The sequence below is a fragment of the Palaemon carinicauda genome, chromosome 36 (assembly GCF_036898095.1).
Source record: "Palaemon carinicauda isolate YSFRI2023 chromosome 36, ASM3689809v2, whole genome shotgun sequence".
Taxonomy (NCBI): Eukaryota; Metazoa; Arthropoda; class Malacostraca; order Decapoda; family Palaemonidae; genus Palaemon; species Palaemon carinicauda.
Window position 1 is genome coordinate 28,370,971 of NC_090760.1, and position 22,096 is coordinate 28,393,066.

At 43.2% G+C, this 22,096-nt stretch overlaps 1 protein-coding gene across 3 annotated transcripts in view; it reads left to right on the forward strand.

Moving 5' to 3' along the window:
* Positions 1-22,096, forward strand: part of LOC137628810 (uncharacterized) — a 474,142-nt gene that overhangs the window by 10,598 nt on the left and 441,448 nt on the right. The gene's annotated exons all lie outside the window — the stretch shown is intronic.

Genomic DNA, 22,096 nt, shown 5'->3' on the forward strand with positions numbered 1-22,096 from the left:
CCTCTATAATGCCCCCATGGTCATCAACGCCCCCCTTATGTTAATAGTAAAAATAAGAAATATCATTAGTAATTGTCTAATTTTTATAGTTTACCCCTTAAAAGTTGTTCAAAGTCGTTTTCTAATATCAGTGACATCAAAGAAAATGAGTTCAGGGGTGACTATGATTTTATATGCAATAATTCTGTCATCAGACAAAAATCGTAATTTCTCGTTTTTTCTTTTTCGGGAGAGGGGTGTATTTCTTTGCTTATCCTGCTCTTATGCCTTAAGTAATATAATATTTAGATGTTTCAGGCTCTCAAGTGACATAATACCTACAAATACACGTTAGATTTTTTCCATAAATCGAGATTTTAATTTTTGGTGAATATTTATTTCTAAAGTATCTCTCCATCACCAGCCGGGCTTTCACTAAAGTTATTGCTCGTTTTTTTCTTACTGTGTGCTTATTGACTGTTCGATTTTGATAAAACTTTGTGTGCTTGTTCCAGGTGGATAAACAAACATAATCAAACACCGGATTTCAATTCATGACAGTAGTTTCTCACTGGTCACCAAATAACATTAAGTCGCTAGCTCCGATTTTCACATTTTTATTCATAAAATCCTTTATTTTCCCTGTAGGATGATAAAACTTACAGAGGATATGCCTTATTATAGTGCTAATAATGCCTGAAAATTTCATTAGCGTGTCTTGATTAGTGTATTTTTGGGAAATATTTTTTACGATTGGCACCCATTCAAGGTGGAGCCTACCCTTCTCAACAAGAATATCTTTCTCCCTTGTGCTCAATTTTTTCTAAATTTTTTTTTTAGTTGAATAGTATTGTAAAAATATTTGTTGCTGGTAATTATTGTCTTAATGCTGGCTGGTGACCTTAACCTCCTTTTTATTGTTCTTTTGTTCATGGCCTGAGTTCTTAACAGAGGGCGGACTCACGTGGAATAACAAAACTGGCAACCTTGCCAGGATTCGCTAAAATAGTAATTCCAAATTATTGTTATTACAGTAAAAACTTCCCCCTTTTCTGTCTTTAGCGATGAGACGAACCTTAATTTTCTTTCAAAGTAAATTCTATCAGCACTGGAGTTGGAACCATGGAAGAAAAACAGCTAAAACATATATATCTATAGCTAAAATCTTGTGTTTATTTGTACATTCATATGCACAGCAAAATCTCTCTTCTCAAACCATGCGGTAAGCTTCAGTTTCCTTTACTATTATTATTATTGTTAGGATTCCCCATAGGGGAATACTATTGTTTTTGGTATTATTATTCTTTCCACGCGTTTTTTTTTTCGCAAGAAATCTGAAATAATCATCATAGGTAACCTATGGTAAGAATATGCCATAGACCCAGTTTAAGTGACCTTGACTTACTTTTCAAGGTCACAGGGGCTTTTAAAGGCAAAATTTGTAAAATTCGAAATTGCCATTAGGCCTAAAGTATAAGCCGTATGGCTAAGGGCCTTATGGACAATGATACAGAGGTAAATCCCCAGATATTGCCCTACTTTATTCAAGTTGGTCAAGGTCAAGGTCACTAATGGCCAAACCGGCTCAAAACAGGTTTGTTTCCGAGATCTCAAAAACCGGAAGGCCCAGAGCCCCGATCTTAGTGGCATATGATGCCCTATATATTTATCTAAGGTTAGCTTAACTTTTGTAGCGACTGCTTAATTACTTTTTTTTATATAGATTTTTAACTATTTATGACATTGCAGAAATCATGACTTTGGCAATTTCTCCATGAAATACTGGTTTCTGGTCATAGCATACTATAGTAAACTACCCCAAGCATATGCATAAATCCTCCAAATCAACTGTCAAATTTGACCTTGACCTTCATTTCCAAGGTCATTTGGCTATTTCATTGAGAAATATTAACGTAGGCTAAAGGTGATGTTTTGTTGACCGTCCCCCTCCCATTGGCACATGCTCTTTTAGGATATGGGGTGAAATTTAACCCGTGACCTTCACACGACCTTGTAAGTGCCAATACTGCCAAATCAAATTTGACCTTAACCCTCATTTTGAAGGTCATATGGGTATTTCATGGAAAAAATTTGACATGGGCTAAAAGTAATGTTTTGTGGCCCCCCCCCCGCCCCATTCGCACATGCTCTTTCAGAATATGGGGTCATATTTAACCCATGACCTTCACATGACATTGTAAGTGACCATTGTCTTCAAGTTCAGAGGTCAATTTCTCTATATTTGTCACTTTTGGCTATGTTTTACCTCCATATACCTGCTATTATACAGATAAATTGTTCTAGAATAGTTTGTTAACATAACTCAGAATTTAGTCAATGGGTCATTAGGTCAATAAACCATTACACAATATCTTTTACTGATTGACGAAAGCATTTCCACACCTATTTTGCAGGGGAATCCTCCGCCACTGGCTTTAGCCAGTTGCAGTCTATTTATCATTATTACTAGCCAAGCTACAACCCTAGCTGGAAAAGCTAGATGCTATAAGCTCAAGGGCTCCAATAGAGAAAAATAGCCCTTTGAGGAAAGGAAATAAGGAAACAAATTATGGGAACAAATTAACCATAAATCATTCTAAAAACGGTAACGTCAAATTAGATATCATATATAAACTATTAACAACGTTAAAAACATATGTCATACATAAACTATAAAAAGACTCACGTCAGCCTGGTCAACATAAAATCATTTGCTCCAACTTTGAACTTTTGAAGTTCTACTGATTCAAATACGAAACAGCTGGAATAAATTTATAGAATACTGTATAGTATTGTGCCTCATGATGGAGAAGGCCTGGTTATTAGAATTAACTGCCTGCCTATTATTACAAACAGGATAGAATTGTCCAGGGAGATCTGAATGTTATAAAAAATCTTATGCAACATGCGTAATGAACTAATTGAACGAGGTGCCAAAGATTATTTATAGATCAGGAATAAGAAATTTAATAGACCGTAGGTCTCTGTCCAACAAATTAAAATGAGAATCAGCAGCTGAAGACCAGACAGGAAAACATTACTCAAAACAAAGTAGAATGAAAGAAATAAAAAATTTCTTCAGAATAGATTGATCACCGAAAATCTTGAAAAACTTTCTCAATAAGCCAAATTTTTGTGCAATTGAAGAAGACACAGACCTAATGTATTTCTCAAAAGTAAATTTCCTGTCGAGAATCACACCTAAAATTTTGAAGGAACATTATCAATACTGAGATCCGGATGTTGAGGAGCCACCGTCCTTGACCTACTTACAATCATACTTTGAGTTTTGTTAGGAATTAACTTCATACCCCATAATTTGCACCATGCACTAAATTTAGCTAAATCTCTATTAATAAGGGATTCACCAACCCCAGATCTAAATTAAGAGGATGGAATTGATGCAAAGAGAGTAGCATCATCTGCATATGCAACAAGCTTGTTTTCTAGAACAAACCACATGTCATATGTATATAGTATGAAAAGTAATGGGCCAAGAACACTACGCTGTGGAACACCGGATATCACATTCCTATAATCACTATGGTGTCCATCAACAACAACTTTTTGAGATCTATTACTTAAAAAATCAGTAATAATGCTAAAAAACGACCCACCCAATCCCAACTGTTTGAGTTTGAAAATAAGGGCCTCATGATTAACAAGGTCAAAGGCATCACTAAAATCAAAGCCAATCATACAAACTTCCTGACCACAATCAAGGGATTTCTGTACAGCATTGGAGATTGTAAGAAGGGCATCACATGCTCCAAGGCCTTTATGAAAACCAAATTGCAAACTAGGGAATAGATGATTACCTTCAGCAATCTTATTAAGACGTTTTGCCAGAAGACTTCAAAAACTTTTGATAATACGGGAGTTATGGAAATTGGATAGTAATCAGTGGGACTTGAGCTACCACAAACACATTTACGTAGAGGATTAACATTACCAATTCTCCCACAAGTGCTAAAAGCTCCTCTTCTTGCTAACTTGCAGCAAATAACAGATAACTTTGGAGCTAAGAAATCTGCTGTCTTTATAAAAAACAAAGGAGAAATACCATTTGGGTCTACACCTCCATAAGCATCAAGGTCCATCAACAGAGCTTTAATTTCACGAGATCGAAAAGCTAAATTAGTTAGTTTAGCCTCAGGAAAACAGGAATGAGAAAGTTCAAGTTTTTGATTACTCGGTTTACTGTCAAAAACATCAGGGAAAAGGGTTATGTTTTCCTTTGGACAGTGAGTAACTGAGCCATCTAGTTTAAGTAAAGGAGGAACTGTTGCATCAACACCAAAGAGTGCAGATTTAAGGGTAGACCACCATTTATGTTCCCGAGTGTTACCAGAAGGGGTTTTTTTATGGTTAAATTGTATTCCTTTTCAGTTGAGGCATAAACTCTCTGACCAAAAGCTCAAAGCTGAGTATAGTTATTCCAGGTCAAATCTGATCTGTTACCCTTCCAAAGATGATAGGCCTCCTCATTCTCCAAATAATCATGTCTACAATCATCATTGAACCACGGTATGTCCTTTACTCGGTACCTTAGCACACGAGAAGGGATCCGCCTATCAATTATGTTGACTAGATTCACATTCAAAGGGACAACAGGATCTACACTACTATATAATTGTGACGAATTCAAGCACAAAAGATCATGCAAAATCCCATTCCAGTCTGCTTAGGATTTCATATAAATTTTACTAGAGTATGATACATCGGGGACAGGCTGCTCAGTCTTCACACCTCGCTGTGATTACCATCTTTTATGTCTAGCATACAGGATCACCCATCACTGAGATTCCATTTTTTACATCTAGCGACAGAATCCCCCATCGCTATCATTCCATTTTTTATGTTTAGCGTTCGGGATCACCCATCGCTGTGATTCCATTTTTCATGCCTAGCATACAGGATCGCCCATTCGTGTGATTCCATTTTTTATGGTTAGCGTACAGGATCACTTATTGATGTGATTCCCTTTTTTTAAGTCTAGTATAGAGGATCACCCATCGCTATGATTCCTATTTTATGTCTTCTGTACCGGATCACCCATTGCTGTGATTCTTATTTTATCTCTAGTGTATAAGATCACCCCTCGCTGTGATTCCAATTTTTTTTTTGTCTAGTACGCAAGATCAGTGAACGCTGTGATTCCGGGTGAAATTTTGTTGCTTATTATTTTGGTAGCCTTACAAGCAGATAGCCTACGTGCTTACCTATTTGCATGATCTGTGTTTCTAGGTAAATTTTAATTATTTGTGAGACTTGCCTTTCGGTGATAATTCTTTTCCGAAAGATATTTTTACAGCCATTGTGTATTCTACCCAGCTTGATATTTATCCTTTCATCTGTTTGACTCCTGCATGAGCTAGTGTCTTTCCCATCCGTGTAATTCCTTGCACGGTCAACACCGTCCCACAAGCTGTTGAATTTGGTCTGGTAAATGTATCCACATGAAATTAGCAGAATGTCTGTCGCTGAGATCCAGGAGTTTATGGTCTTGCCAGAACGACAAGGGTACGAGGGAGACGCATTGTGGAGGTATGTGTGGGAGCTTGTGAATGAGGCCAAGGACCGGAGAAGAGTAGAGCAAGAAAAGATGCGAGATGAGAGAGAAAGAGTGAGAGCGCATAAATTAAAGATGCGGCAAATGGCCATTCAATTAGCAGAGTTCAATAGCTCGCAACTTCAAGCCAACAGCACCAAAATCCAGCAGGACAGTTGCAGGAAGGTCCGGTGCATTGAAGGAGTCACCAAGGATCTCCCTACAGTGGAGCTGAAGGTAACCAAGCCCCAGCTGAGCGAGAGGTGCAAACTAGGAATAGTGAGCAATCTCCAACAAGAAGGCTACAAATGGCTCTTGGGACAAGATCTCTTGAAAAGTATATAGCGCGTGCCTCTCAGGTGCATGATGGATGCCAAGCCGGAGTCCAAAACTGTTAGGAAACCTCCTGCAGAGGAAATAGAATGGCTGGGTGACATTGGCCTTGGTGAGATATATTGGTTAAGTGAGGAGTGCCAGGAGTCTTCTTCCCCCAGCAACGAATCTAAGCCTTGTACCCAAGAATTCTCCTCAGATAAAGCTGTGCTGCTTATCACCACTGGGTATAGAGCTATTTCAAACACCTGTCCGGGATCTCAGAGGATGCAAAGAGGGAAGCACCCATTAGCTACGAGACCCCAAGAAGCAAGACAGAGCTCATCAGATTCCAGCTGTTGGACGAGACATTGGTAAATTCCAGAGAAGCCAAATATTCAAACGAAGCAGAAATTAAGAATCTCTCTAAGGAGAACGTCCTGTTGAAGGATGAGGTGCCCCTCAAAATCATTCAAGGTTCCTATGATCTTGTTGAGGCCCTGCGGCAGCAAGTAGTTGTTCTCCGTAACCTCCAGTTGTTTGTGCTATGCATGGTCCATGAGGGACTTGAAGGACAATTTGTTGTAAAGTGTACTACCCAGCTGATCCAGCATCAGTTCTGACTAGGCTTGCACAAAATTTTGAAAGCTTACATAGCCTCATGCCATCCTTGCCAAGTTACCGGTAATTCAAAGCAAATAGTGACCAGGGCATCTCTCCAACATATCCCATCCAATTCTTTGATTGGTTTGGCTTACCAGCCATACTTCAGATGGACGAGGGTTTCCACTTCATGACAGAGGAGTCACAACCTCTGACCACACTCGTAACACATATTTGGCATCACCAGTGTCAAGTAATGCCGTTTCCTTCTAGGAGCATCCTTAGCTGCTTTCAGAAGCTAAAGAACAAGGTGCTAGCAGGAAGCCCCAACTGTATGGTTCAATTGGACAGCATCATAAATTTCTTCCAGACATGGGAAGGACTCCAAACTATAGAGAAGGAGCTCTTAGCCATGGGCTTATATCTTGAGTATTTTGAATAGTATGCTGACCTTGAGTTCCCATAACCCTCTAATCTAATGGAATCCGCTCTGTAATAAGAATAAGAAGATAATGAGGTAGTGCATAGACCTCCAAAACTACAATTGGAAGGTTAAGCACATTAAGAGCTCAGATATTAAAATAGCAGATGTACTCTCCTGGCATTAGAGCTCAATGCACAGTGCCAGACCCATAACAAGTAGCCATAGTCAGTAGGTTAATCTAAATTGCATGAAATAATATTGATATGACCTTGTCTCCCCAGGTTGATAAACTTAAGGAGCCATCGTGGACTCATTGGTTTACATATGATTTACTTTTTATAGATTTGTTTTATCATTTGTATGTTGTGATTTATCAATTTGCTTCAACTTTCATGCATACTACTGCACTATGACCGTTTTTGTGGATACATCACAACCAGCATGCTTACTTCTAAGTGGCACTTAAAGCTAATCCATTACTGTGGTGAGACTCACTGAGGGTGGAGTCATTAGGATTAGTCGATTCAGACCTTGCTTACAGAGTTTTTGTCTTGTTCTCGGACAATATCTCTGCTTAAATGGGGGCTTTTATTCGTGATGGTCATTGCGCCATTTTTTCATACCAAGACCCCCCAGCAGGGACCGGTTGAAATACTACAAGTGTTGGGACCCTACCCTGATCGCCACCTGCCCACATACCCTATACCTGTCTACTCCCCTGAGGTCTCATTTCAAGCATCTTCAAAAAGAACGTGGCCGCTCAGCGCCACCGCAAAGGGAGCCGGGGAGAAGTCAAGAGGAGGCCTATTATTGAGGTGTCAGGAGACAAGACCAAGTTCATTAACTAATGGGTCAGATCAATGCTCCCCCCCCACCCACCCATCAGGGGCTAAAAGGGTTATCTCGTACGAGTGGCTGGGCAGGTCTTTCCTCTTCAACCTTAACGGGAGAAAGACCTGTGATACGCTCTCCGCAAGGGAGGAACAACATCCTTTTATCAAGATAGAGAGATATAAGAACCTCAGATCCATATAATCCTTACCCAGCCTTCCGACTTCCTTCTTTATCACATCCGATCCTTTCCTTTTATCCTTAATGAAAGATCCTACCAAATGCACCTTCATTAATTTATCCCATCCTTACATCCCAACCACGTGTGCCATTTGTTCCTACCCTTAATTAACTCACCCTGTGATAGTGTTAATTTCAATGTGAGAGTATTTCAAATTCCTAAGTTATGCGCTTGGATTTTATTTGCTTAAAAGTTATAACCACACAACTTCATCGTGTTCCCAGCGTGTAGAAGTAAATTGCGTAAGTGATCGGTTAACAACTTAATTTATTTCCTGTTTCTAGGAAATAAGATTGTTTGCTGAAGTCGTCCAAGGTCTGTCCAACTCAACATGAAGCACCTTTATTTAACAAGAATATCTTTCTCAGTTGTGCTACATTTTTCATTCATTTTTTTAGGTAAATAGTATTGTAAATATATTTGTTGTCAGTAAATATTGTCTTAATACCGGCTGGCGACCTTAACCTCCATTTATTGTTTTTTATTCATGCCTTGAGTTTTTAACCGAGGCCAGACTCACGCGGCGTAAGACTAGGTAGAGTAAAGACGTAGTTTTGCTCTTCCATCATTACCTTTTAACTAGCTTATGATTAAAAGTAACTGGCTTATAAGTTTAGAAGTTAGTTTTTCTTTTCAAATAGTGACTCCTAACTTCCTCAGGTGTGTACTCCATCGCTTCCATTAGCGATGCAATTTCGGCTACAATGGGGAAATTCTCTTGTGTTGCCACTTGCGGCAACTCCTACCTTCCTTGAGGGTTTTGTGTCTCTTCGCTAAGGAATGGTTTCTCAGCCTCTGTTCACCTTAAAGCCTGCTCCACCGGCATAGGAACGAGAGCAGTGGCAAACTAGTTCCCTTCGAGGTTACCAGTTGGGGGAATCCCTTCGAGTTCAAACCGGAAACTAGCTTTGGCTAAGTTTCACAGGCAGCTAAACGCTAATCTTTAACTTAAGCCCAGCTTGTTGATGGCAAGCAGGGAGGGCTGCCTCCAGGTGTTGGACAACTTCCCCTTCCGAGGGAGAGTTAATCTCCACCAGGTGTAGGGTAACTTTCTTTTCTGAGGGAGAGTTACCTTCCAAAAGCAATCTTCCCACTTGCAGAGAAAATTGTTGACACCAATAACAGGAGTTGGTCACCTTTCCCTGCCGCAGGAGAGACGGTCTTTGCCTGGTTGGTTTCACCCCCGTGGAAAACCTATGGTGGAAATGGATTTCGTCCATGCCCCGTGCTTGCTCTTTGGAGTTGGGTGATGAAAGAGTTAGGTACTGCTTCCAGTTTCTACTCCGATCCATCCTACCCTCAGGGTACAAAATGAGTCTCTTGAGGTATTTCGCTTTTGGGTCTTGGCCGGAGTTAGTGATGTCTGCTGACCACTTGCGGTGACTACCCCTCCCATCTTCGAGTTTCATCGGCTTTAACTCTTCGTGGTTATTGCATACAACGTGCATGTTGGACATCACAAAATTCATAGAACTTTGTTGTGCCCTCATGATTTGAACTTCTTATGAAGTAGGAACTGCTCGTAAGCTATAACTCTTGTAGGTTATAACTCCTTCAGGTTATTGCCTACATCGATCCTTTTGAGCAAAACAAAGCTCATAGAGTTTAGAAAAGCCAAGCCCTATGGAATCTGCACCTCATGGTTTCAACCTCTTTTGAGGGAGAAACTGCTAGTGAGGGTATCAGGCTATCTGCCAACCACTTGTTGTAGTAAGAGGAGCATGAATACTTCAAAAAGACCATATTATCGCAAAGAAGTCATGCACAATGTAGCACGTCCATCCATCAAGCTGTAGTATGGTAAATGGGAAAAATATTGTCTGACTGATGTCTGCAAAACAACAAAGGTATTACTTAGTATTACTTACATTACCTGTACCCATACTTAAAGGAAAGATTCTGCTCTTTCTCAGCCAGTGTTCACTGATGCTGGCCATTTCTTGCAAACACTGACCGGCGTTAATCAGCAGTCGCTAACACTCCCCACCATTCACTAACGCTCGCCAGCATTTAGTAACGCTAGCCAGTATTCGGTAATGCTTGCCAGCGTTTGGTAACGCTCGCAAACATTCTGTAACATTCTCCAGCATTCGGTAACACTAGCCAGCGTTCGCTAATGATCACCAGCATTCACTAATGATGCTGGCCATTTCTTGCAAACACTGACCGGCGTTAATCAGCAGTCGCTGACACTCCCCACCATTCACTAACGCTCGCCAGCATTTAGTAACGCTTGCCAGCAGTCACTAAAGCTAGCCAGTGTCCGCTAATGCTCGCCAGCTTTTCACTAGCGCTCGCCATCTTTCGCTAATGCTCGTCAGTGTTTGCAAACGCTCCCCAGCGTCGCTGACCCTAGCCCGCGTTCACTAACTCTCGCCAGTGTTCACAAATTTTCACCAGCGTTCACCATTGCAGGCTAGCCTTCGACATCCCAGGCCAGCATTTGCCAAAAGTGGCCAGCGTTTGCCAACGCTGGACAGCATTAGCCAAGGCTGACCAACATTCGCCATCGCTGGCCAGCGTTCGGTATCGGTCGCCTGCGTTCGCTATCGCTCGCCTGGGTTCGCTATCGCTTGCCTGCATTCACTACTGCTCGCCTGCATTCCCTGATACTCACCTTCGTTCGCTAATGCTCACCAGCATAAACCTTCCACATGGTTGCTAGTGCTCCCCGTGGTTGCTAACGCTCCCCAGCAGTCGGTAACACTTTCCAGTAGTCGCTAACGCTTGCCAGGGTTCGCTAGAGCTTGTAAGCGTTTGCTAGCGCTTTCCAGTGTTCACCAGCATTCACTAACGCTCGCCAGCATTCGTTAACACTCGCTAGCATTCTCTAACACTCCCCAGTATTTGCTAACACTCGTCATCTTTCGCTAAGGCTCGCTGGCATCAGTTAACACTCGTTAGCGTTTGCGAACGCTCGCCAGTGTTCGCAAAAGCTCGCTGGCTATTACTAACTCATGCCCGCATTCACTAACTCTCACTAGCATTCGCTAAAGCTCGTTATCGTTCGCTAACACTCACCATTGTTCGACAACACTCGCCAGTGTTCGTTAACACTCACCAGCATTCGCGAGTACTCGCCATCATTTGCTTACGCTCGTCAGCATTCGCTAACGCTCGCCAGCATTTGCTAATGCTCGGCAGCATTCACTGTTTGCTAATTCTCGCCAGAGTTTGCTAACGCTCGCCTGCGTTCACTAGTGCTCGCCAGCATTCGCTAACGCCTGACAGGGTTTGCTAACGCTCTCCAGTTTTCGCCAGCGTTCACCATTGCTATCCAGCTTTTCCCATTGGTGGCCAGCGTTCCCCAACGCTCACCAGTATTAGCTTAGCTAACTCTCGTCAACGTTCGGTAACGCTCGCTATCGTTCTGTAACGCTCACCCGCATTCGGTAACGCTCACAAGCGCTCGGTAACGTTCGGAAGCTTTTGCTAACGCTCGGCAGCTTTCGCTAACACTCGGCATATTTCGCTAACGCTCAGCAGCTTTCGCTAATGATCACCAGCTTTCGCTAACGCTCGCCAGCGTTTGCAAATGCTCGCCAGCGTTTGCAAATGCTCGCCAGCATTCGCTAACCCTCACCAGCGTTCACTAACCCTCGCCAGTCTTCGTTAACGTTCACCAGTGCTCACCTTTGCTGGCTAGCTTTCGCCATCCCTAGCCAGCGCTGGTCAGCATTTGCTAACGCTGGCCAGCATTCTCCAACGCTGATCAGCGTTCGCTAACGCTGGCCAGTGTTCTCCATCGCTGGCCAGCGTTCGCTATCTCTCACCTGCGTTCGCGAAAGCTCGCCGCCGATTGCTAACTCTTGCCCGTATTCGCTAACTCTCCCTAGCGTTCGCTAACTCTCCCTAGCGTTCGCTAACTCTCCCTAGCGTTCGCTAACTCTCCCTAGCGTTCGCTAACTCTCCCTAGCGTTCGCTAAAGCTCGTCGTCGTTCGCTAACACTCGCCATCATTCGACTACCCTTGCCAGTGTTCGTTAACGCTCACCAGCATTTGCGAGCGCTCGCCATCATTTGCGAACGCTCGCCAGCGTTCGCTGACGCTCACCAGCGTTTGCTAACGCTTACCAGCGTTTGCTAACGCTCGCCAGTGTTCGCTAATGCTTGCCAGGGTTTGCTAACGCTCTACAGTTTTTGCCAGCGTTCACCATCGCTGTGCAACCTTTCCCATCGGTGGTCAGTGTTCGCCAAAACTCCCCAGCATCCGCGTAGCTAACGCTCGCCAATGTTTGGTAACGCTCGCCAACATTTGGTAACGCTCGCCAGTGTTCAGTAACGCTCGCCAGCATTCGGTAATTCTCGCCAGCATTCAGTATTGCTCGCCAGCGTTCGGTATCGCTCCCCAGTGTTCCCTAACGCTCACCAGCATTCGCTAACGCTCGCCAGCGGTCACCAACGCTTGCCATCTTTCGCTATCAGTTCCCAGTGTTCGCTAATGCTCACCAGCGTTTGCTAGGGCTCGCTAGCGTTTGCTAGCATTCGTCTGCGTTCGCCATGGCTTGCCAGCGTTTGCCAATGCTCTTTAGCATTCGATAGCGCTTGTCATCACTCATCTTCGCTAACGCTCAGAAGAATTCCCTGACGCCTACCGTCGTCACTGGCATTTGCTAGCATTCACTAATGCATGCTATTGTTCACTAGCGATCCAGCCTTCGCTAAAGCTCCAGTGTTCGCATAAAAATTAGCGTTCTCAAACATCCCAGCGTTTCTAACGCTCCAGTGTTCGCAAACACACTAGCGTTTGCAAACACACTAGCATTCACAAACAACCCAGCGTTCGCTAACGTTCCAGCTCTTACTGGCAAGTATGAACGAACCTGCCAAGTGGTTATGTTCCTTGTCTACGGGGCAAACAAACCCTTATATGTGAGACTACCCATCTTCATGGGAAGAAATGCTACCAGACACTAAGCGTAGTGAGATGTGCAGGCACACTCACTTCCCGGAGTAGGTTTACTTTACACTATAATTGAATTTTGTTTATACTGTATTTTTTTCTTAGATTCATCCCCTGATCCAAACTGGAAAATTTCTCCACTAAAAAAAATTTAAGGATGATCTTTATTTCATATAAAAGCAGTGTCACCCCACTCTCCGTAGGACAGCCAGAATTACATTGAAAATACTGAAAAAAAGAAAAAAAGAATTATAGTTTATTTACTGATATTAGAAAACTATCCGTGATGAAATAATCAAGAATAGTCTTTATAGTGTTTTTACCATATTTTTTTAGACATGCCAATTCTCTCACTAGTGTTTTAGAAGTTTTGTAGGATGCTTTAGCCATATTAGTTCAATTGCAAATAATTTTGAGTTTATGAAGCAATCTGCAAAATTCCAGCCATATGCATACCATGTTTTCAGGTACTGTACTAGTTTTGACATTCTCAATTCATCTGGTGGTTCGAATTTTTCTTTTTAATGATCAGAAAATAAAGTATCGAATTTTACTAATCTAGTGTATTTTTATTAAATTAGAATTACAGTTGTACCAGCACATCATACAAACCTTTCGCTATTTCCGTATGAAAATTTATTTCTGCGAAGCTGGAACTAGCTGATTAAACTTTTCAGAAAAGGTGTAACTTCCTTTCATTGTTTAGCAGTTGGTAGGAACGAGGTAGGCCCGATCCTGCTCACGCCAGCACTGGCGACTATCCATTACTTTTTAATTTGGCTCAGTGGAGTGCACGCATGTGTCACTCCACCATTAACAAACGAAAATAAAATTTCCTTAAAAAGCCTAAAGCTAAAACTTTCAATAATTCTTTCCAAGTGTGAGTGGCCTTGAGGATCCAAATTATGCTGCTTTGTCCAGGCAGCGAAGAGCCTGAAGCGGCACCTTCATGTCGGCTAAGGAGACCTCTGTCATGTGTGCTGAGGTCACTCATGCATGCAGAGGTCTCCTTGTGCTGAGTGTACGCAGTGGTCACACTCCTAGGTGTTGAGGTCTGGCAAATGCCAGAAAAAGAAGGCTAAGAGAGTTGCTTCTTCCTTGAGGTCAATCTTGAAAAGGAAGAAATCTCGCCGGCTTTCTCCAGTGGTTCGATCTTGCCATTCTGATTCGACTTGATCAGCTTACCCAGGGGTCGGTTGAGTGTGAGCTGCGTACAGATAACCTCGTGAAAACCTCTCGTGTTGAACCCGCCACTGCCTCTCCTAGATAGGAAGCTCCGGACCCCGCCGTAAGGGGGTCTCTGTCAGACAATGCAGTTCGTCTATTGTGGCCTTCCATGGTGCTGACAGGTCCTCCGTCAATGAAAAGCTGCAATAATCCTTGTGATTGGGTGTTCATGCACAATAAAATGTAGAAGCTTCCTTTCTTTCTTGTCCCAACGTCCACCATGCTCAGGCGGATGGGCCTGAGCAGTTGAAGACAAGCACTCTACAGAGTGGCTTGTCGAGAAATCTTGCGTTCCTAGGGACTAGCTTCGGCTATGTTTCAGGGAACAGCCTTGAGGTTCACCTCCAGGTGTAGGACAATCTACCCTTCCGAGGGAAGACAACCTTTCAACCCTTCCTGCTAATCCATCACCTCGTCTGAGAGGAGATGGTTCACTAGGAGGGAAAAGGGTTGATCCTCCCTCCTGTCTGCTGTAGAGAAGGTCGTCTCCTGAGTGGTCTTCCTTTTGGGGGCTCCTTCAAAGGGCATTAGATTCGTTTTTTACCTACTACAGTTCATCGGAGTGCAGCTTTTCGGAGTTGGATGATGGGGATAGAGGGAGGTTATCATCTCTCCTTTACCTCATGCCATAGCACTCCGCAAGAAGTGGAACTGGCTTGATTACGGCCGCAAAAGTCCCTAGCGTTCTGTCTTCCTTCGCCCTTAGGGGGAAGGAAAAAAAGCTTGCATAACTCCATCATCAGACTTGGGGAACAGGAGAGCTCCCCCCATGAACAATTTTGTAAGGGAGCGCGCAGACTAGTTTCTTGCAAACAAGCCCTGCGCATCATTGTGCACTTTCTCTCATAGAGAGGAGGGAAGGAGAGCTTATTTGCTAGAGCCGGATAAGAGGGGTACCCCTTATGGATGCAATGCTCCTGGTCACGAGTTTGAGAACATCTGCTCTGGGAACACTGATTCCAAGTTAGAGAAGAATGCTAACATATCTATGCATAGTGCGTGCAACCCTCAGGTACGAGAGAGCAAGTACAGCAAATGCGCTCAGAGATATTCTGTCTCCAGATGAGTGCAAGGAGACGAGCAGGCCAGATCCCACTATCGACTATCATCTCGCAAATTCGCACAGTTACATTACACCCTACCAGTCAGGATTGGCCAGAGCACTCGTATCAGTGAGTGTTCGCTTTCCTCTCATCTGTAGTAAGTACAGGTAGTTTTCACCTTACCTGATCATGAGCTGAACTACGATCACAAGCAGAGGACTTCACGTCCTCTCCCATTCAAAACCACACCTCTTATGCCTTGGAACCAGCCGCGAGGAGCTTTCTCTGGAATTGCATACGTAAGAAACACTGTGTAGTTCAAAGATCTGGTGCTGGCATTATGGCAAGGGGTTGGAGCTCCAGCCAACCCTTTACCTAAGGCTTCCTCTCCGAAAATTTCCAACATCTCATTGGAATCCTCATAAGAGAGTGACGTCCTTGCGTACCCAAGATGATCTAGCTTAGATAGACAACCTCATCCTGCCCATTCTCCCAGGTCTTCGAGGTATGAGGATTACCTCCAGACTTAGGACCTGGCCAATTAAGATTCTTTTTGGGAGAGACTGGACATAATTCCAATTACGACCAAGAAGAGGAAAATAGACCATAAGGCCGTCTCTCCCCTGCCAAGGGGATATGATCCAATCTCAAACGAATAATGGATCTAGGTCCCCTAGGGAGGTGTTTTTGGCAGAGAACTATGGGGTTTCCCTATAGATGTGCTGGACAGAACTCTCCTCTTTGACAGCAAAGATTCTTCCTCCCTCTAACACTTCTGAGGATGCAAGAATTCGAAGAGTAGGGGTTGTCAGGAAATTCCTCTTTGTTAGACAACTTTGATGTTTGTACCAAAGAGAGGAAAGATACTAAGAACGTACCTAAGAACTGGCATTTTATGGGTGAACATCAGTCTTAAGGGAATGCCTTTCCTGTCCTTACACATACGTAAGACCGTATCATCATGGACTACAACCTAAAGCGCACTCTTCTTCTTCGAGGAGAGACCAGGATAAAGACATCCACCCTCTCTGGGCTGCTATTGGTGCTAGCTTGGAGGAGGAAGAACCATTTGATAATGTGTGTGAACACTCAGACAGAGAACTAGGGTGAATGTGTGAGTGACTTGCACTTCCTACTTCATCATCCCCTTTCTTGGGGTGCAACATTCCAGGAGCTCTGCACCGCTGACCTCCTCTGTCAGAAGGTGAGTACCCACTCTTTGTTCAACCTCATATATATGTATGTATTTATGTCGCTGTCTTCCAAGCAAGGTGGAGTCAGGCAATGTTTAGATTTAGCCATGAGTTTAGATCAACTTCATGCTTAATTTCACTAATCGCAGAAATTTACTATTTCCAGCACTTATTGTCCAGGCCGTCATCCTATGATGATAACAAGGTGTCAAGGTCCCTCTCCAATAGCTCGTACAAAGCACAAAAGGTCACGCTGGTCAGTAACCAGCCAGTTGGTTTTAGGATTCCCACTCACCTTGTCTCCTACGTAAAGAGGGGAAGGTTTGTATGTTGCCCTGGAAAACATAACGAATTGGTAAGCAATTTTTACATTTCTTTGCTATACAAACCTGGAGCTCTTCAAACCCACATCCAAAAAGTCCTACCGAAATTATTGCAAAAGTGAAAGTTAGGCGCTATTGCTGGTGTGAGCGAGGTCTAAGCTATCCTGCTCCTACACCCTGCTAGTTATATCTTACCTGAAAAGCTTTATGGGTTAGTTTCAACTTTGCTGAAATAAATACACCTACTTAAAGACCTCAATGTCTGTATAACTAGAAAAAACACAAATTACTTACCAATATAGTACATTTCATAGTGTTGCCAACTGTAATGCTGTAATGTACTGTACTGTACCAACAGTTTTTCCTCAATTATTTTGTCTGAAAAATTTATCTGTAATAATACTTGGAATTCCCTCTGTATCAAGACAGATACCCTTCATTATATTATTCTGTTTTCTATTCTTGGTGGTCAACACATAAAACCGTTTAACTTAGGAGTTTGAATATCCAGTACTATGTCTCCTTTTAGTAGTGCTGTACTGCACGTCTTGTTTTTCTTTTATTTTGAAATAAAATTTTTTTTATTTATTTCTAGTTTTTCCTTCTTCCATCTAACCTTAAATTACTCCTCAACATTTGTAAACTAGATTCAAGTAGCATTGTATAAGATATGAATCTTACCTGAGATTTTAGTTATTCAGTATTATTATTATTACCCCCGAGGTAAGTTCTAAGGTTCTCGTTGGGTCCCCTTTCCCAGAATAGAATAAGGGGTGATGCCCAATGCCCAATTTTTTCTTGATTTTCCCTTTTGCACAGATCTCTTGGCATTCCATCATGTTTTTATGTATCATGAAGTTAGTGTGATCGGCATTCTGACACTGGGTGGTCTGCGTAATGTGGTCCGCCTCAGTCAACAAAAACACTGCATAATTTTTAGGGTCCAGACCAGGGGAGCAACTAGCCGTTTAGATAGGGCAACGTCATTGACTCTTCACTTTGATTGTAATTAACCTGTTAACTTAAGTAGGGCACCGGATGCTGCCAGTTTTGTGGGAGTTTCCTGCTTAGAGTGGGCCTCTTGCCTCCCTACCTCTTTTGTCAATTAACGCATTTAGTCCACCAGAGTCTCCTGCCAGTGGACTAGGGAATCGGTTCATGCTTCACCAGGCAGTGTCCAGCAAAACAAAAAAGTACCATTAGCTATGGCCGAGGCAGTTGCTACCAAGACAAGGTCATTCCGAAGTGTAGACATCAAGCCAAGGAATACACCAAACTGGCCAGACCTGTAATGTCGTCATTGTCACAGGAGGCGACCAGTTAAGATTCCGGAAGTGATGCTTCTGGTTACACTTCCAGCTCCTGTTCCAGTGTCAGCTCAGCTGACAATGTTTCAACCGAAAAAGCCCAGTCCCTCCAGTCAGACTGCCATCTATCTGACAAGTTCAGGGCCTTGACTCTATGAAGAGTCCCAAGTCTGAGATTTTCCAGTTAGAAACTGTCCAAAGATTTGGCTGATTCCTGAAGTATTTTAATGCATGCTGTGCCTGTAGATATACAGCAGGAAGCTCCAGTCGTTAGACCGCTAAGCTAGGTCATTACCATAAATCGAAGATCAAAGATGATTTCCCAGCTATAAGGCCTCCGAGAAGTTGAATGAGTACGAGTGGTGCCCATGTGATTCTGGGACAAATTTGCGCGTTGGAGGCCATTATTGTTTCCCTAGAGAAACAGTGCTGGTCGTTACCAGCATAATAAGAAGTCCAAAAGGGATTTTTCTCCTTTGGTTTTCTTTGAAGGTGAAGAAACCCCAACATCCTTCTCTGTTGGCTTGATCACTTCATGGTGACTGCTCGCTAGTTTTCTTCTTGGGAAGGGTCAGGTATGACTGATGGCTGTTTGACCCCGGATAACTGTGTGGCTTTAGGAAACCGCTGCTTTCCCTAGCAAAGTGGCACCACACCCCGGACAACTCTGTGGCTTAGAGGAAGCATCCGCTTCTCCTAGCAAAGTGGCGCTGCTTTCCGCTGAAAGGGAGTCTCTGTTTGTTGATGATGTTCGTCAACTCTGGTCTTCCTTATGGATTTCGGGTCCCCTTTCGAAGGCATGGCTGCTGAAGATGATTTTGTTAGGGGCACAGATTAAGTTCATGATTACTTCCTCCAAGGTTTGTGTCTCGTGGTGAGGATGGTAGGTTTGTCCTATCTAATATTTATGGGGATGATGTGTCTTATAATCCTAACAGTATTTTTCAAAATGCTACAGAAGGAGGTTTTCTGAAAGTGATTTAACTTTTATGAGGAAATCTTTTCTTTTATTGCTTTAAATTGAATTCCTTTTGTTCTTTATCTATACCATATGATATTGACATCAATGACCTTAGATGTCATGACACCACTCATCTCTAAATCAATCAATTAATTAGTTTTTCTTTTCAGGTGTGCTTGGGTTTTTGTTACGGATCTCATCATGTGGTTTATCCTAGTTGTGAGGGTTGCCAATGTAACATCTTAATAACCGCCCTTGACACTGAACCCTATTCCTTTTTTCCGGTCCTGTAGAGGTCACTTTGGTATGCAGGACTCACCTAGTAATGATTGATGGGAGTGGCCATACTTCCATTGGGTGAAATTTGGGAAGCAGCAGAAGAAGTCCAGAACGGATTCTTCTCTGGTCTTTCTCGAAGGTGAAAAAAAACATCAACTTCCTTCTCTGTCATCTCTGTTGCCTCATACTTACTCTGATCGCCTGTTGTCTTCTGGAGGATGGTCAAGTAAGACCAATGGCTGTTTGACCTGAGACAACTGTTTGGCTTAGAGGACACCGCCACTTCCCCTATTGAAATAGTGTCACTCTCTGCTGAAAAAGGAGTCTCTGCTGATGACGTTCGTCAACTCTGGTCTTCCTTCGGGATTTTAATACCTACATCAAAGGAATGGCTGTTAGAGATAATTCAGTTAGGGGCACAGTGGAATTGCGCACTTGCGTCCTCCGAGGTTAACTTCAGTCCTCTTCTCTAAGGCTCTGAAGATAATGCACGAGCAGATTCTTAAGTGCCCTTCCCTGTAACTACTTCCTCGCCTGATCATTCACCGTTTGTTCATGGTGCTTGGAATTAGGAACAAGAGCAAGTGCAGAATAGTAGTCCTTGGAGTTTCCAGCCTGGAAAGCCAAATGCAGCTAACCCAGAGTCTGAAGCTGGTCAATTTTGTCACCTTGCATATTATGACGCATTCCCTTTGCATGAGTACACTCACTAAGCAGAGGGTCTAAATAGTATGACGCACCGAGATGCTCCTCTTGAAAGTGAGCACCTTTTTTGTTTGTGAGTAACACTTAGCTCTCCTGAATGATTGCCTCCACTAGGTTTTAGGAAAAGAGTGTTAGACTCATCCATGCCCCTTCCAGCCCTTTGAAGCATTGCTATTCGGAGCAAGTCAACGATGTGGCATGGAGATTGTGTTCAGTCTTGGTCCCTCGCTGCGGTGTTCACAGGCCACACCAACAGAACTTTTCTAGTTTTGTTAAGCCAAGACCCTCTGGTCCTTTACTTGGGGTCTCTTCCCCTTTTGGGAGAGAACCCACTTTTTCTACTATGCCCACAAACACAGGATATTTCCATTTTTCTGCGATTCCTAATGCTGGAGCGCTTAAGTCTCCTCATCATGCTCCTGCTGGAGTGTTAGTGAATGTTCGTTCCTCGCCACATTTACCTTAAGCTTACATGCAATTAGAACCTAGTCTAGCGAGAGTCATGTACATTGTCGCGCAGCCATTCCCTAGAGGAAGTATGAGGGAGAACTCTTCTCGTTGATGAAGGTCTACGCGATACCTTTGGTTTTAAGTTACAGTGTTATAAAGATCTACTAAAGTAGCGCATTTATTATTCTCTGCTTTGTCAGTATGTGTATGCTCTGCTACAGCATTGCTAGATCATGGTCAGAGGAATGCTAATCTATGATCACCTGTTTGCCCAAAAGCAAGAGTGCTTATGCATACCATGGAACAAGCCACTGCAGTAACTCACCCTTGGACACATATTCGCTCAGCTAAAGCAGTTTGCGATAGCTCTACTGTGCACTTACCATTGGTAACTCCCACTAGTTCCCCACCACGCAACACCAACTTGTTAGTGATTTTGAGTGAATGCTTGGTCATTTTCGCCTGACTCGGGATTCTCCCATTAAAGTTCATGAGCACAATCACTCACTCAGCTCTTCGGGGGATGTTCGTTTACAAAGGACACCCCATGATTTTATGACTTGGTCAAGGCAGTCCAGCAAGGGGTTTCCGGACCTGCCCAGGTGCAACCAACCGGTCAGGTGCATACAATTTTACCTAAGGCAGGTACTCTCCGAATACCCTTTGAGGTATCAGACCCACAGGAAACGTCTCTCCTCTTTCCGATACGAGATGGAGGAGTTCTGTCCCCAGACAAGCTTCTTTGCCTTCTATTCCTCCTCCTTTAACTCCTTAATGGTAGTCTAAACCTACAAACATCTGTCTAGACGTGGAGACGAGTAGGCATATACTGGTGGGAGGAGGCCTGCACAGCCGGTGGAAGAAGGGGTTGATACACAGAGCCAAACCTTGGATGGTCTCCATGCCACGAGCGGGATACCAAGTCCTGCTCACCCTTTATCTCCCTCCATTGATTTGCCAATCAGTGATATCAAGTTCGGTATGAAGGGATCCATAAAATAACAGGGCCTTCAGGCCGGAGTCCAGACCATGCTAGAGAAGGGCGGTCTCCAAGAGGGTGTAGTAGGTCTCTAGGCTTCTACATCTGACTATTTCTTGCATAAAATATTTCTGAAGGCTAGAGGATAGTCATCAACTTCTCTTCCCTGAACAAGTTTGTTTAATAAACTCCTTCAGGATGGAAACGGCGGACACAGTCTGGGAGGCGGTAAGACCCAAGGACTTCATATTAGCACTGGATTTAAAAGATGCTTACTTCTAGATTGCAATCCATCCATCATCAAGGAAGTACCTAAAGATCATCCTAGACGATCGGTTATACCAGTTCAAAGTGCTGTGTTTCAACCTGTTCACAGCACCTCAGGTGTTTACATGTGTGTTCTCCTCAGTGTTAACCTGGGCATATAAGAACAGCATTGGTCTATTAATATATCTAGATGACTAGCTGATTCTAACAGATTCGGTAGCTATCCTTCTCTGACGCCGAGAAAGGCTTCTCAAGATTTGCCATGATCTTGGGACTGTGATTAATACTGAGTAGTCCTTCCTGCAAATATCACACAAACTGGTATACCTCAGAATGCATATAGACACACAACAAAGAAGTCTTTCAGTCCAAAAGCAGTATAAAGAGACTGAAGAGGGGAATACACCTCCTCCTGTTGCAAGACTTGCTTTCATCCCATTGGTGGCTTCGTCTGTTAGGCTACCTGACCTCTTTGGAGCATCTAGTGACCAATGTCTGTAATCGCATCCAGTCTCTCTG